General features: G+C 42.4%; 1 protein-coding gene across 1 annotated transcript in view; it reads left to right on the top strand.

Moving 5' to 3' along the window:
• Positions 1-12,911, top strand: part of tmem200b (transmembrane protein 200B) — a 36,760-nt gene extending 23,849 nt beyond the window's left edge. Inside the window, exon 3 of the transcript XR_011979281.1 lies at positions 12,105-12,911. The gene's annotated coding sequence lies outside the window, so the exon portion shown is untranslated. The remainder of the gene's footprint in view (positions 1-12,104) is intronic.
• The last annotated feature ends 1,531 nt before the right edge of the window (positions 12,912-14,442 follow it).

Below are 14,442 nucleotides of genomic sequence, written 5' to 3'. Positions count from 1 at the left end.
GGTCCCGTCTGGCCACGAACAGTTGCGGGGGGCCCGGGTGTTTAGCAAGTTAGACTTGCGCAGCGCATACAATCTCGTGCGGATCAGGGAGGGGGACGAGTGGAAGACGGCGTTCATGACCACCAGGGGGCATTACCAATACCGGGTCATGCCGTATGGCCTAGCCAACGCCCCCTCCGTCTTCCAGTCGTTTATCAAGGACTACCTCAGACGATTCATGGTGGTCTTTCTGGACGACATACTGGTGTACTCCCCCGACCTGATCACCCATGTGCATCTGAGAGCTGGAGTACAAAGGGAGCAAACGCAGATGCCTCGTCGCCGAGAATTACTCTTGCGATGCCAAGCTGTAAGGTTGGCTTCACGTTCATGAGACTTCTAGGAGAGTCTACGGGTTTCGGTAGTGTATGCTCCGAAAGTTTCCAGTTCAGAAGGAGTTTGCTGTCTGGGTCACCGGTTGGTCGCCACTGGGATTTGGCGTCCGGTTCCCTGGCACTCTAGTCAAGTAAGTTTATTAGCACCTGACGAGCGTGGTTTTGGGGGGAGGTTTTGTTTTGCCAGTTTCATTGGTTTCTTTGAGTTCTAGCCTTCCTCCCTCTGTTTGATTTGCCCATTCTCGCTTTGCTCCCGGGCTACGTTCCAGCCTCAGGTAGTCTTCCCAGGTTAAGCCCCATTTCTGTTGTCACCTGTTTGTTTCTGTTTCTGGTTTTTGGACCCTGTACTTTGCTGCCTCGTTTTGTTGTGTTTGTTTGTTTGGTTTCATCAATAAAGACTTCATTCTTGCATTGCTCTGTCCCTGCGAGTGTTCCCTTGTCTCGCCTAGCCAGCATGACTACACACATGTGGATGTATTTTAACACACCTGAAACACACTGCTTATTTGTGTAACATCATGGAAAGTCAAAAGAAATCACCCAAGATATTGGAAAGAGAATTGTGGACTTGCACAAGTCTGGCTCATCCTTGCAATTTCCAGATGCCTAAAGGTGCCTCGTTCATCTGTACAAACAATTATATGTAAACAAGATGTCCAGCCATCATACCGCTCAGAAAGGTTCTGTGTATGTGCATATGAACCCCCCAAAATAATTTGCCCTTGAAGATGCTGTCTAAAGCTGGTAAGGCATATGCGAGCAAGGTGGCCTATAAAACATGGCTCAGTAACACAAATTCTGTCAGGAGGAATGGGCCAAAATTCCTGCCAACTAATCCTAATAGACCTAAAACAGAAAAAAGTCTGATTTCATGTCAGACAGTGAGAAAAAAATGCATATTTCTTTTTATATAGTGTATGGAAAGTTCTGGTTTCAACGGTATACTTTAACAAAATAAACAGATTGGCTTAATCTTTTGGCTAGTAAAGACAAATGCAATATTTTGACAAGTATTCTTCTTTCAATAAGAAGTTACAATAGAAACCTAGTTAAAAAAAACATTTTCATCCTTAATGATGCCATTTGTTAACAAATGATTCCTATAAGAAGCTTTTAAATGTCTAATCTTTATTTCCCTTGAAAATAAAGTAGTAAGGATCACAAGGAGGAACAAAGTTGAGTTTTTCATTGATCAGGAAAAGTCTTAATATACTAACTGAAAGAAGAGCTATTATATGTACTCCCATTAATGATGCCCAACCAAATTTTAGAATAACAGAAATATCTGAATCAGCAGTGTTAAAACATTGTTGAGTTCTTTAAGAGACTCTAAAGTAAAGGATGCTAATTGTTTATGTTCTGTTTAGCTGATACTTTTTATGCATATATAGACTGCTTTCACAGATCATTTCCACGTTTGTTGGTCACAGAAAGTGAGGCAAAGTAAATAATTTTGTTAGTCCCAGTTTGTGCTAGTGCCACCTAATTACTATAGTTTGCAATCATAGCACTGAGACAGCTCTGGCTAAGATAACAAATGATGATCTTGTCTTTCATCAAGGCTGTGTATCCCTGTTGGTGTTACTCGACCTCTGTGCAGTTTTTGATGCAACATAATTGGTAACTTATATATTATGAAACTTAGCCCTATTGTGGTTCAATTCTTATGTAACCATGAATGTCAAGTTCATAAAGGTAAATGATGACCACATCCTGAGGGTGTGCAGCCAAGGTAGTGAAAGAGAAAGATCTGTGAAAACCAATAGCTACTGCTACTACTGTTATTGTTACCACTGCTGGAAGGAAAAGGAAACAATGAAAACCTGTGTTTGTTCTCTTTGTCCACAATAACCATCTTTCAGTGAAAGCAATCCATACGTACCAATGGAAATCAAAAGACACTGTTGCCACTTCAATGTTTTAGTTTTGGGTGACTTCAAAGCACAATAATAAAGTCAATAACACTGTTATGGAGTGCTTCCTAGGAACACATGTACTGTACATAAATTGTCAGATCCCCAAAGTCCTACAAAAGCATGTAGTTGGCACTGTTCTTGTTCAAGAATGACAACACCTTGAGAAAATCACTCATGATCTCCCAGGCCTACTGAATGTTTTTGATGGTTGTATGCACTACATTTGAAAGTGGTTGAAAGTGCTTCTCCTGGTGTAACTTTCATTGATAAATTCAACACTTTCTGGCAACACCCCTGTTTTAACAAATTTTACAACTTGTAACACAGTTGGATCAGTTATGCTGTCTGAGTACATTTTGAAGGCTTTAACAGCCTGACTGCTTAAACCTAGTGGGTTAGTTTTTCACTCCCATTGGACAGTGAAACACTACAAACGGAATATCAACAGACAAGGAATAAATCTGGTCAACCTTGGATCACTCCTCAAAGCCAACATGAGCACAGAATTATACACACAAAAAACTAAAACAGCTTATCTAAACATTAGATTTCTCAATAGCAAGCCACTGTCAACTAATAAATCTGTGACAACAATACTGACATGACAGACAGAAACTTGAGAAATGTGTTTCTAAGGTATATTTATACAATTTTTCTTATCCACTCTCAAACATGGACCTTTATTAGTCATGCAGTGGCTACAAGAAAACAGCCTCTAGCCTGCACCTGCCCACATCTACAGTCAGAGGAATCAACAAGGAGTTTAAACAACTGGAACAGTGGCAAACAAGCCTGGACAAGGACACAAGCTTTTCTTTCCACCATGCACAGTGAAGAGGATGGTAAGAGACGTAAAAAGTTCTCCAAAGAGAACAAATAGTCGACAAAGAGTAGCATCTTGAGGTCACAAAGTCTCCATAACAACCATCAGGTGCTATCTATATGCCAACAAGCTGTTTGGGGGCATGCACGGAAAAAGCCTTTTCTCACTTAGTCAAGTCAAGTCAAGTCAAATTTATTTGTATAGCGCTTTTTACAACTGTTGTCGTCACAAAGCAGCTTTACATAATTATTACTTAATAAAGAACAGAGACAGAGAAGAAAGAAGAAATAACATGAAGCGTCAAAGACCCCCGTGAGCAAGCCAACGGCGACAGTGGCAAGGAAAAACTCCCTCAGAGCTGGAGGAAGAAACCTTGGGAGGAACCAAGACTCACAAGGGGGACCCATCCTCCTCTGGCCAGACTGTTTTAAACATTAATGATAAAAATTACCAAACCAGGTACAACAGAAAGTTAATAGTTGTGATATTAATAGTGTCAGACAGGCACGAGTCCATCTAGGTTTCAGCACGGCCACCAAACAGGCAGCAGCGGCTGGCGGGTGAGCCATGGGTGGTGGCGGGTTGGGGGGGACCCGCTGGCTGGACTGGTAGGTGGCAGCTGGTTAGATGCAGGTAGAGGGGACCTCAGCGGGCAATCTTCCTGCAGATCGGGCTGGGTGGCCATTTACTCGGGGAAGGTAAAGAGAGAGAAGTTAGTTCTAAGAGGAATTTTATGGAGTGCAGAGAATGTTGATCATCAGCATCTGGGTATGTCTGATGACTCCGGCAGGTCTGATTATCACAGCATAATTAAAAGGAGAGAGCCAGAAGGTAACACGGACACGGGCGTACCCTGAGAACACCAGCATCTATCTGCTCCACCGTCAACAAACCTGAGTGATCGCGTGTAAGCAGCGAGACGACAGCTCCAGCATCTCAGAGTACTACAATTCCCTGGGTCCGCGAACCCCTGGACCTGCAGCCCTTATCTAAGAAACATTAATTACCAAAAGCTAAACTAAACATATAAGTTTTCAGTTTAGATTTAAAGATTGAGACTGTGTCTGAGTCCCGAACATTATCTGGAAGGTTATTCCAGAGCTGGGGGGCTTTATAGGAAAAGGCTCTTCCCCCTGCTGAGGTTTTCAGAATTTTGGGAACGCGTAAGAGGCCAGCACCCTGAGATCTAAGTAGTCTTGATGGTTCGTAATATACTATAAGATCCTGCAGGTACTCAGGAGCGAGGCCATGTAGGGCTTTATATGTTAATAAAAGAATTTTGTATTCAATACGGAATTTAACTGGGAGCCAATGAAGTGCTGATAGAACTGGACTGATATGGTCAAATTTTCTAGTTTTAGTAAGGACCCTGGCTGCAGCATTTTGCACCAGCTGAAGTTTATTGAGGTTTCTGCTGGAACAACCTGACAGTAACGCATTACAGTAATCTAGCCTTGAGGTAATAAAAGCATGTACTAGCTTTTCTGCGTCTTGTAGTGATAAGGAGTTTCTTAGTTTGGAGATGTTCCTAAGCTGCATAAAGGCTGTTCTACTAATATTAGCTATATGTTGCTCAAATGATAAATCTGAGTCGAATGTGACGCCAAGATTTTTAGCTGCTAAACCAGGAATGATGGGAGAATCTGCCAAGTCTAACATTAAGTCTGATAGTTTATTTCTAGAGTCTTTTGGACCTAAAAGGAGAACTTCGGTTTTGTCACTGTTAAGGAGAAGGAAGTTATGTGACATCCAGAGTTTTATATCCTTTACACAGTCCTCCATTTTCTGTAGTCTAAATTTATCGTCAGGTTTGGCTGATATATAGAGCTGTGTGTCATCTGCATAGAAGTGGAAATTAACGCCATGTCTGCTTATAACTGAGCCCAGTGGTAACATGTATAATGTAAATAATAGTGGTCCTAAAATTGAGCCTTGCGGAACTCCATATCTTACTTCTGTGTAGTTTGAAGATAAATCATTTATCTTTACAAATTGGAAGCGTCCCGTTAGATATGATTGGAACCATGATAGGGCTGTCCCTGTGATTCCAACCATTTTCTCTAATCTTTCTAGTAATATAGAATGATCTATTGTATCAAAGGCTGCACTAAGGTCTAGTAGGACTAATAAAGATACGTAGCCTTGATCAGAGGCAAGAAGGAGATCATTCGTAATCTTCACTAGGGCTGTCTCTGTGCTGTGATTGAGTCTAAATCCAGACTGGAATTTCTCATACATGTCATTTTTACTCAGGTATAAGCAGAGTTGTTGGGCCACAGCTTTTTCTAATATCTTAGATACGAATGTTAAGTTTGAGATGGGTCTATAATTAGATAATACGCTAGGATCAAGATTTGGTTTTTTGATTAAAGGTTTTATAACTGCTATTTTAAGGGTTTGGGGTACATGCCCAAGGCTAAGGGATGAATTTACAATTGTTAAAAGAGGTCCGATTATAATTGGGAGAATTTCTTTTAGCAATTTAGAGGGAATCGGGTCGAGTGTACATGTTGTACAATTAGCTGAGGATATAATTTTTTCTAGTTCTGGCTGTGGAAGTGGGTAGAAGGCTTCCAGCCTTTGTTCTACAACTAAGTTTTGTTCTAAAGCAACTACATCGGGTGACGGCCATGTTTGATTTAATAAGCAGGGTTGGATTTGTTGTCTAATATTTTCTATTTTATTATTAAAATAGTCCATAAAAACATGACTAGTTAAAGATGTTGGGATCTGGGGTTGAGTATCTGCCTGGCTTTTAGTAAGTTTAGAGATCTCATTAAAAAGAACTCTGGGATTGTTTTTGTTTTTCTCGATCAGCGAGGCCAGATACGCTGAGCGAGCTTTAATGAGTGCCTTTCTATACTGACTAAGGCTGTCCTTCCACGCAGAGTGGAACACCTCTAGTTTGGTCGTCCGCCATTTACGCTCTAGTTTCCGCACTGTTTGTTTTAAGGTACGAGTTTGATCACTGTACCACGGTGCAAGCCTTTTTTGCCTCATCATTTTATTTTTGAACGGTGCTACTTTGTCTAAGGTTGATCGGAGGGTATTCTCTAGATCGTTTGTTAATTTGACGAGCTCCGTTTGGTCTGACGGAGTGTAAGCTAAGGTCGATAGGGGTGGGAGATTTTTAGTAAACTGTACAGTTGTCATTGGTGTTATTGTGCGTTTTAGGCAGTGTTGGGGAGAAGAATTTACATTTTGCCTTAGATGTAGCTCAAAGGAGATTAGATAATGATCTGATATCACTGAGCTTTGAGGTAGAATATTTAGCTGATTAGAAGGACATAACGTCTGGAGTTCGCTAAGCAGTACTGGGACTTTAACTGGCACCCTGTGCTTTGGTCAGATGAAACCAAGTTAGAGCTTTTTGGCAACAAACACTCTAAGTGGATCTGGCGTAACACAAAAGATGAGTATGCGGAAAAGCACTTTATGCCCATTGTGAAGTATGGGGGAGGATCAGTGATGCTGTGGGACAGGCCCCAGGAACCTTGTTAGGGTGCATGGCAACATGAACTTTGAAATACCAGGACATTTTAAATCAAATTCTGGTGGCCTCTGCCCGAAAGCTGAAGATGGGTCGTCACTGGGTCTTTCAGCTAAAAAATGATCCTAAACATGTGGCCAAATCTACACAAAAATGGTTCACCAGACACAAAATGAAGCTCCTCCTATGGTCATGTCAGTCCCCAGACCTCAACCCATTTGAAAACCTGTGGGGTGAGCTTAAAAGGAGCTCTTTGTCTCTTTTTTGCATAGTTGTCCTATATTATTTAAAAATATATATTTATTAGAAGCCTAAGAAAACATCTTAACAAAGGGTTCCAATAATTGAGGCGGGCGCTGTAGGTGAACAGAGAGTAAAGGAGTGGGCTGAGTACACAGCCATGGGGGGCTCCAATGTTCAGGATCAGTGAGGAGGACATGATGCTTGCCCATCCTTACCACCTGCTGTCGTCCCGTCAAGAAGTTTAGGCTCCAGCTGCACAGAGAGCTGTTCAAACCCAGATCCTGGAGCTTGATGTCAAGCCTTGGGGGAATGCTGAAAACAGCAATTTCACTCACTTGTTCTTCCTGTCTAGGTGGAAGAGGGCAGTATGTAGAGTCATGGCAATAGCGTTATCAGTAGATCTGGTATGCCTGTATGCAAACTGCAATGGATCCAGGGTGACCGGTAGTGAGGAGCAGATAAGGTCTCTAAACACTTGCTTATGAGGGTTAGCCGGGCGACAGTCATTTAAGCAGGTAATGCTGGCTGTCTTTGGAACAAGGATAATGGTGGCCAGTTTGAAACAAGTTTTTTATGTTAATAAAATCAGGCAGTCTGCATTCTTTCACCTCAGAAATATAGCCTGTATTCAGTCATATCTATCATACACTGATGCTGAGTGCCTCATATGCACATTTATCACTTCACATATCACATCAAACTACTTTAAAGGTATTATTGTTTACATACAAAGCCCTACACATCACTGCACAAATTTGCATTTCTGAATGTTTAACTCCATATTGTCCATCCTATTACAATTAGCTAGCTTTAGTTTGCTTGTGGTATTGAGGACCAGGTGAAAGAGCTTTCTCCTCTGCTACTCCACGTAAGCCTGTCCAAGCCTGTCATCAATGGCCCAGAGCTCCTACTGCTGAGCCACCACTGCCCCACTAAGTAAACAGGGCCGAGGTGGATTTATGAAGCATGTACAAGAGCACATGTATTATTGCACAACAGAGAAATAAGGTAGTAAGACTATAGATAAAATGTAATTACTAGGAGCCACAGTGACAGGAGAGTGTAGTACTAACTGTAGTAACAACAGCAGGTCAGGTAGAAATAACTGACATGTAGCAGTAGGTTTAAATCAGCACAGTTCAGACAGTAGGAGATCAGTAGTGTCCCTGCAGTAAGGAGAGTAAGGAGGCGTCTTATTGCAGTGGGGAAAAAAAAGGTCTCACATGCCGCTCTTTAGCACAGCGCAGCTGTAGCAGTCTACCACTGAATGAGCTTCTTTGTTTCTCCAATGTAGCATGCAAAGGATGTAATGCATTGTCTATGATGGCAAGCAGCTTATTGAGAGTTTGTCCACAACATTTAGAGTATTCAGTTTGACTCCTACAACAGAGCCAGCCTTCTTAATCACTTTGTCCAGTTTGTTGATGCCGTTGCCCCAACACACAACAGCATAGAATATAGGACACATAACAGCATAGAATATACTTTGTCCGCAGAGGAGGCTTAGGCTTAGTGGTTCGACCACTGATCAGACCATCAGATCAGACCATCAAAGTAAGGCTAATGTATTTTTTGGGATACCAGTCTTAGGACAGGCCCCAACCTTCTGGACAGTCAACAGCTAAACTGTAATCCACAAACAGCATTCTTACTCACATGTTTTTCTTGTACAGGTGTGAGAGGGCAGTATGTAGAGTCAGGGCAATAGCATCATCAATGGCTCTGGTATGCCTATATGCAAATTTAAATGGATCCAAGTTGACAGGTAGCAGATGAGGTCTCTAATCAGCCTCTCAAAGCACTTGCTTATGATGTCCACAGCGCCGCCGAGTGCCCCAGACGAAGACTGCAAGCCAGCTGGGGAGTCCACAGCATCTGCTTCTGTGCCGGTTACCAGGTTGTCTGCTCCCAAGCTGGCACACGGGTGCTGTTCATGATTAGGAGTCCTCTTAAGCACCTGAGTGTCTTTGTGAAGTCTGTTTCTTTACCAGTCTTTGACATGCTTGGTGTTACTTTGTTTCGGTTTTGACCTTTGGTTTGGACCTGTTTTGTTCTGTTACTTTTTTATGGATTTGCTCAGGGTTAAAATCTGCCGTGTTCTGAAAGTTGTTGGTTTGCTTATAACTTTGCCAAGTGGCAACATGTATAAATAATGCAATTCTTTAAATAGAGCCTTATGGGATTCTTCTTCGTTGGCTCGCTTCCCCCACATCTTAGATTGGACTGTCATTAAGCTCCGGAAGGTTCTCCGGGACCGCAGGGTCTCTTTAGCTCATTCTGCTCCCAAGGCAAATTTTTTATCTCGCCTCCTTAGGTGGTAAACAACCCGCTCGCGCAGCTTTGGCAGCACTTTTTGATGTCGTCACACCTCAGACGCACTCCTGCCGGGATGTGGTCACAAAGATCTGCTAGGCCCTCTCCGGATGTGGTTTCGCTGCCGTCTGCTGTTGCTTCTGGGTTGGTGCAGCCTGTATCTACCCCTGCCTCTTCTGCTCGTCTGCCTGTCCCTTCTGTCCTCTCTCGTCTCTCCTCTCCTCGTTGCTGCTTCTGCTGGTACTGTTCTCGATGCTCCTTTGCTCTCTCTCCCTCAATTGTCTTATCCCCTCCCTCAATCATCCCTTCCCCCCCTCTTTTAATCGGTCTGCCTCCTTCCTCAATCGTCCTTACCTCTGCTTCGATCGTCCCTCCCCTCCCTCAATCATCCCCTTTCCCCCTCACTTTCAATCCCGAACCCTCCCTCAATTGCTTTTCAGGTATCTTTATTGCTGTGCTTCCTGCTGTACCTGTTGTCATACCTCCTGATGTGCCTCCTGCTGGTTCCGCCGGTCCTTCTTTCGCCCTCTCCCCTACTCCTCTGGCCATCCCACTCGACCTCCTTGAGGCAACTCCTTCTCCTGTGGACATGGCTCTCTCCTCTTCCTGCTTCGTCTCCTGGCTCTGCGCCACGCACAATCAACGCGGGTGATGAGTTATTGCCTCTGCGATTGTCTCATCGTTGCGCCTCCCCATTTCTCTCTGCCTTCACGGCCCGTCCTCTCTGTCATGTTCCAAACCCAACTGCATCACCCTGTCCCTCTCTGCTTTTCTCAATACTCCTTTCTGTACCTAATATCAGCCCCTCTCTCCTGGGCCCCCTTAACTATTCTACTCAAATCATTGCGCAGGGTCACTCTATCGCCCACCTCCTTCATCTTGCTTCTCGGTCCAATCCTTGTAACACTTGCTTTGGTGCTCAAGTTTTGGCTTGGCTTGCTTCACCACTGCACTAGCATGTACTTTTCCTATGACTGTCATCGGCAACTCCCTGGACGTCCTACCCCTTCTACTGGCTTAGACAGTCACTATGGTGGCTGCTGGTTCGCCTCTCCCCGGCCTGCACAGCTGTTCACCTTGTAGCAGGGCCTGACAATTTTTCAGCCCTCTAGCATGATAGTTTGGTATTGGTCTAAGATCTGAAGCATCACCACCAGTGTTTGATGATTGCTTAATAAGTTGGAGTAGGCTCTGATTTGTTTTTAAGTGTATTGCTTGTCTTCCAGAATTTGAAAGAGTTTGATCTGATTTAGCCTTTCTAATGTGGGAGGTTCATTTATTCCTTATTCCTTAACTGGCCTCTAGTCCACTTTCTCTTGGTAAGGACTGGTAATATGCTTAATTTGTTGCATTCAGGAGTGAGGATATTATAGTAGTCATCCAGGGGTTAGACCTGTATTGTATGCTAACATTTTATTAGGGGGCATGTTGGTTACATTAAGAGAGAAGTTACCACACACACTTCCTTCAGGTGATCAGACGCATTAGTTCAGATACAAATCACCTACAGTTGAAACCAGAAGTTTACATACACTATATAAAAATACACTGTCTATTTTTTCACACTGTCTGACATGAAATCCGAGTAAACATTTCCTGTTTTAGGTTAACAGTACAGTTAACAGTAGTTCCTCCAGACAGAACTGGTGTGATGGTGGTGGCCATGTTTGTAGGCCACCACCACCTTGCACATGTCTTTAGCTTTGCCCATAAATTTTCAATAAGATTGAGATCAGGGCTTTGTGATAGCCAAAACATTGACGTTATTATCCTTAAGCCACTTTGTAACCAGTTTGGAAGTATGCTTCCTATCATTGTCCATTTGGAAGACCCATTTGTGCCCAAGCTTTAACTTCTTGGCTGAGATGTTGCTTCAGTATTTCCACATAATGTTCTTTCCTCATGATGCCATCTATTTTGTTAAGTGTACCAGTCCCTCCTGCAGCACAACAATCCCACAACATGATGCTGCCACCCCTGTGTTTCACAGTTGGGATGGTGTTCTTAGGCTTGGTTTCCTCCAAATGTAAAGATGGTCATTATTGCCAAACAGTTTTGTCAGACCACAGGACATGTCTCCAAAATTAAGGTCTTTGTCCCTGTGTGCATTTGCGAACATTAATCTGGCTTTTTTAATGTTTCTTTTGGAGTAATGGCCTCTTCCTGGCAGAGTGGCCTTTCAGCCCATGCCGATACAGTACTTGTTTTACTGTGGATAATGACATACTCTTATCAGCTTCAGCCAGCATCTTCACAAGGTCTTTTGCTTTTGTTCTTGGGTTGATATGCACATTTCGGAACAAAGCACTTTCATCTCTGGAACACAGAACCTGAGTATGCTGTGACTGCCTCATGAGCTGGAGATGCCAAGGGGCATGAACAGGAAGCAACAAAATGCGCTTGCCTCTAGAACTAGTGTTTAAAACTTGTGGGATCTGTTAGTGGTTTTGTATTAGGCTTTGAGAACTGGAAGACAGTTTGGGGATGGAGGGGTGACTGGGATAGCTTAATGTTGATGAGATTAGTTGGGTTGATAAAAGGTTAAAATTACATTTCTGCTTAAAACTCATGGCAGAATGGCTGATCCTAGGTGGAATGCTGATTATTATGGGGATAGTTGTTTCTTTTCTTGGCTACAAAATGGTTTGTTTATCTTCCATATAGCACTCTCTGGTTGATCTGTGCTTTTTAACAACAATGCAGTCTTTACTTTATTACATGTTACGAACCATCAAGACTTCTTAGATCTCAGGGTGCTGGCCTCTTACTCATTCCCAAAATTCAAAAAACCTCAGCAGGGGGAGGAGCCTTTTCTTGTAAAGCCCCCCAACTCTGGAATAACCTTCCAGATAATGTTTGGGACTCAGACACAGTCTCAGTCTTAAAATCTAAGCTAAAAACTTATCTGTTTAGTTTAGCTTTTGGTAATTAATGTTTTCCCTTAGATAAAGGTTGCAGGTCCAGGGGTTCGCAGACACAGGGAATTGTAGTACACTGAGATGCTGGAGCTGTCATCTCGCTGCTTACATGCGATCACTCAGGTTTGTGGATGGTGGAGCAGATGGAGTTTGAGGGTGCTCCCATGTCTGTGTTACCTTCTGGCTCTATCCTTTTAATTAGGCTGTTATAGTCAGACCTGCCAGTCATCACATTCTGATACTACTTAACATTCTCTGCCCCCCATAAAATCCTCTCAGTACTAACGCTCTCTTTTTACCTTCTCCGAGTAAAATGGCCACCCAGCCCGACCTGCTGGAAGATTGCCCGCTGAGGTCAACTCTACCTGCGCCAGACCAGCTGCCACCTACCAATCCGACCATCAGACCCCCCACCCACCACCACCCATAGCAGACCAGCGGCACACCCTTCTACCACTGCTACCTGTTTAATGACCATGTTAAAACTTAAATGGACTCTATCTGCCACTATTAATATCACCACTATTAACTATCTGTTGTACCTGGTTTGGTAATGTTATCAATAATGTTTAAATAGTTCTGACCAGAGGAGGATGGGTCCCCCTTGTAAGTCTTGGTTCCTCCCAAGGTTTCTTCCTCCAGCTCTGAGGGAGTTTTTTCTTGCCACTGTCGCCGTTGGCTTGCTCACTGGGGGTCTTTGATCCTTTATGTCTTAGGTTATTTCTTCTTTTTGTCTCTGTGTTTTATTAATTACTAATTACTAATTATGTAAAGCTGCTTTGTGACGACAACAGTTGTAAAAACCGCTATACAAATAAATCTGACTTGACTTGACTTTACAGGCTTAAACCAAGAGTAGATACTAATGTATTAATTATTCTTCAGTTGTGGTGCATTGTTATACTGTGCAAAAATATCTGCACAAATATAAACATTCTAAAGTTCATCAAAATAAACATTTTCTGCATCTACATTTTTTAAGGAACATCTAAACAGACACAGAAATCTTTTTTTGCCACAATTAGCAAATGTATGTTTTGGGGGGGGGGGGGGGGGGGGGTTTAATGAAAAAACACCTTCTCAAATGTTAAACGTGGAAGTAGATCGATCCAGCCAGTGGCACAGGGAAGACTTTACTGGTAGAGGGAAGAATGGATTTACAATTGATCATACCATCTGTAAACACACACTCGAAATTTCATAAAGGACAACCTCAAGAAGTCAAAGCTGCCCCTAAAGAAAAACTTATCGAACATCTGTGGACAGACCTCAGAAAAGCAGTGCACACAATATGGCCAAATAACAGAACTAGAGTTCTACGAAGTACAAGTACAAATGTGTAAAACTGCAAACATGAATTAAAAAACTATAAGCTGGCTACAATAAAAAGCATCTACAAGCTTTAATACTTTAATAGATAGTGTCACGAAGTAATGACCCTAGAGGACCCTCATCTTTATCAGTATGCCTTTTAGTAAGGTAAGGTCTTTTACCAGCTTTGCTATTCACAGTAACTAAAATATTGACCCGAGTTGCCTGAACTTTTGCATGACACTGAAATATTAGAAAAAAAAAAATTCTGATATATATCTCATGTTCATTTTTTGATAGAAACCCAAATTGTAGCAAAAACAACAGAAATTACCTTGCCAATCCAATACTTTCACAGGCAACTTTATCGTGGAGCTTATATAGTATGTCATGTAGCTGAACTGTTAAATTGCTGCTGACAGAAAAAATAGATCCTTTATAAAATTAATTTTAATTAAGCCCAAGTTTAGGTTGAGAAGATGAAGGTGGGGAGAGAAGAAGGAGAAATTTGCTGTAATTATCCTCAGTGGATAATAAATCCGCACCCCCACCCAATTAGATTTTATGGTTCCTTCTGGGCAGGTATGCAGTCTCTCGTGATCTCTTCTTATTTAATTAAAGCCACTTACAAGATGGCTTCGGCTATTCTAACAGCTTGTAAAGCTAACTCTTGATAGCGAGCATATGTATCAAACTGAGCTTTTTCTGGACCTCTGCAGAGATTATCATTCTTCCTCATTTAACACTAATTTCTGTAAATGAATGGGTTATTTTTCTCGAGTCATTTTGAAATGTCAATCAAGTGGTCTTGAGCTAAGCTGTGGTGACAGAAGTCATGGAATCAACTACAGAGCCAAAGATTTTATATGGATGATCATTTTGAATGTATTGTAGTTCACTACCTTTGGGTGTAAGTATGTTAATGTCTATGTGTGTGCATGTAGGAGTAAGCAGAGGAGTTGTAAAGCTGGTAGTAATTGTTTTTTATTGCCATCGATCCCAGAGGCATGGTCTTGTTGGCTTGTGTGCAGGAGTCAATGGGATCCAGGTGTAC

This window comes from Salminus brasiliensis, chromosome 3, assembly GCF_030463535.1.
Source record: "Salminus brasiliensis chromosome 3, fSalBra1.hap2, whole genome shotgun sequence".
NCBI classification, from domain to species: domain Eukaryota; kingdom Metazoa; phylum Chordata; class Actinopteri; order Characiformes; family Bryconidae; genus Salminus; species Salminus brasiliensis.
Note: the sequence above shows the minus strand (reverse complement) of the source record. Positions and strands in the feature narration are given on the sequence as shown.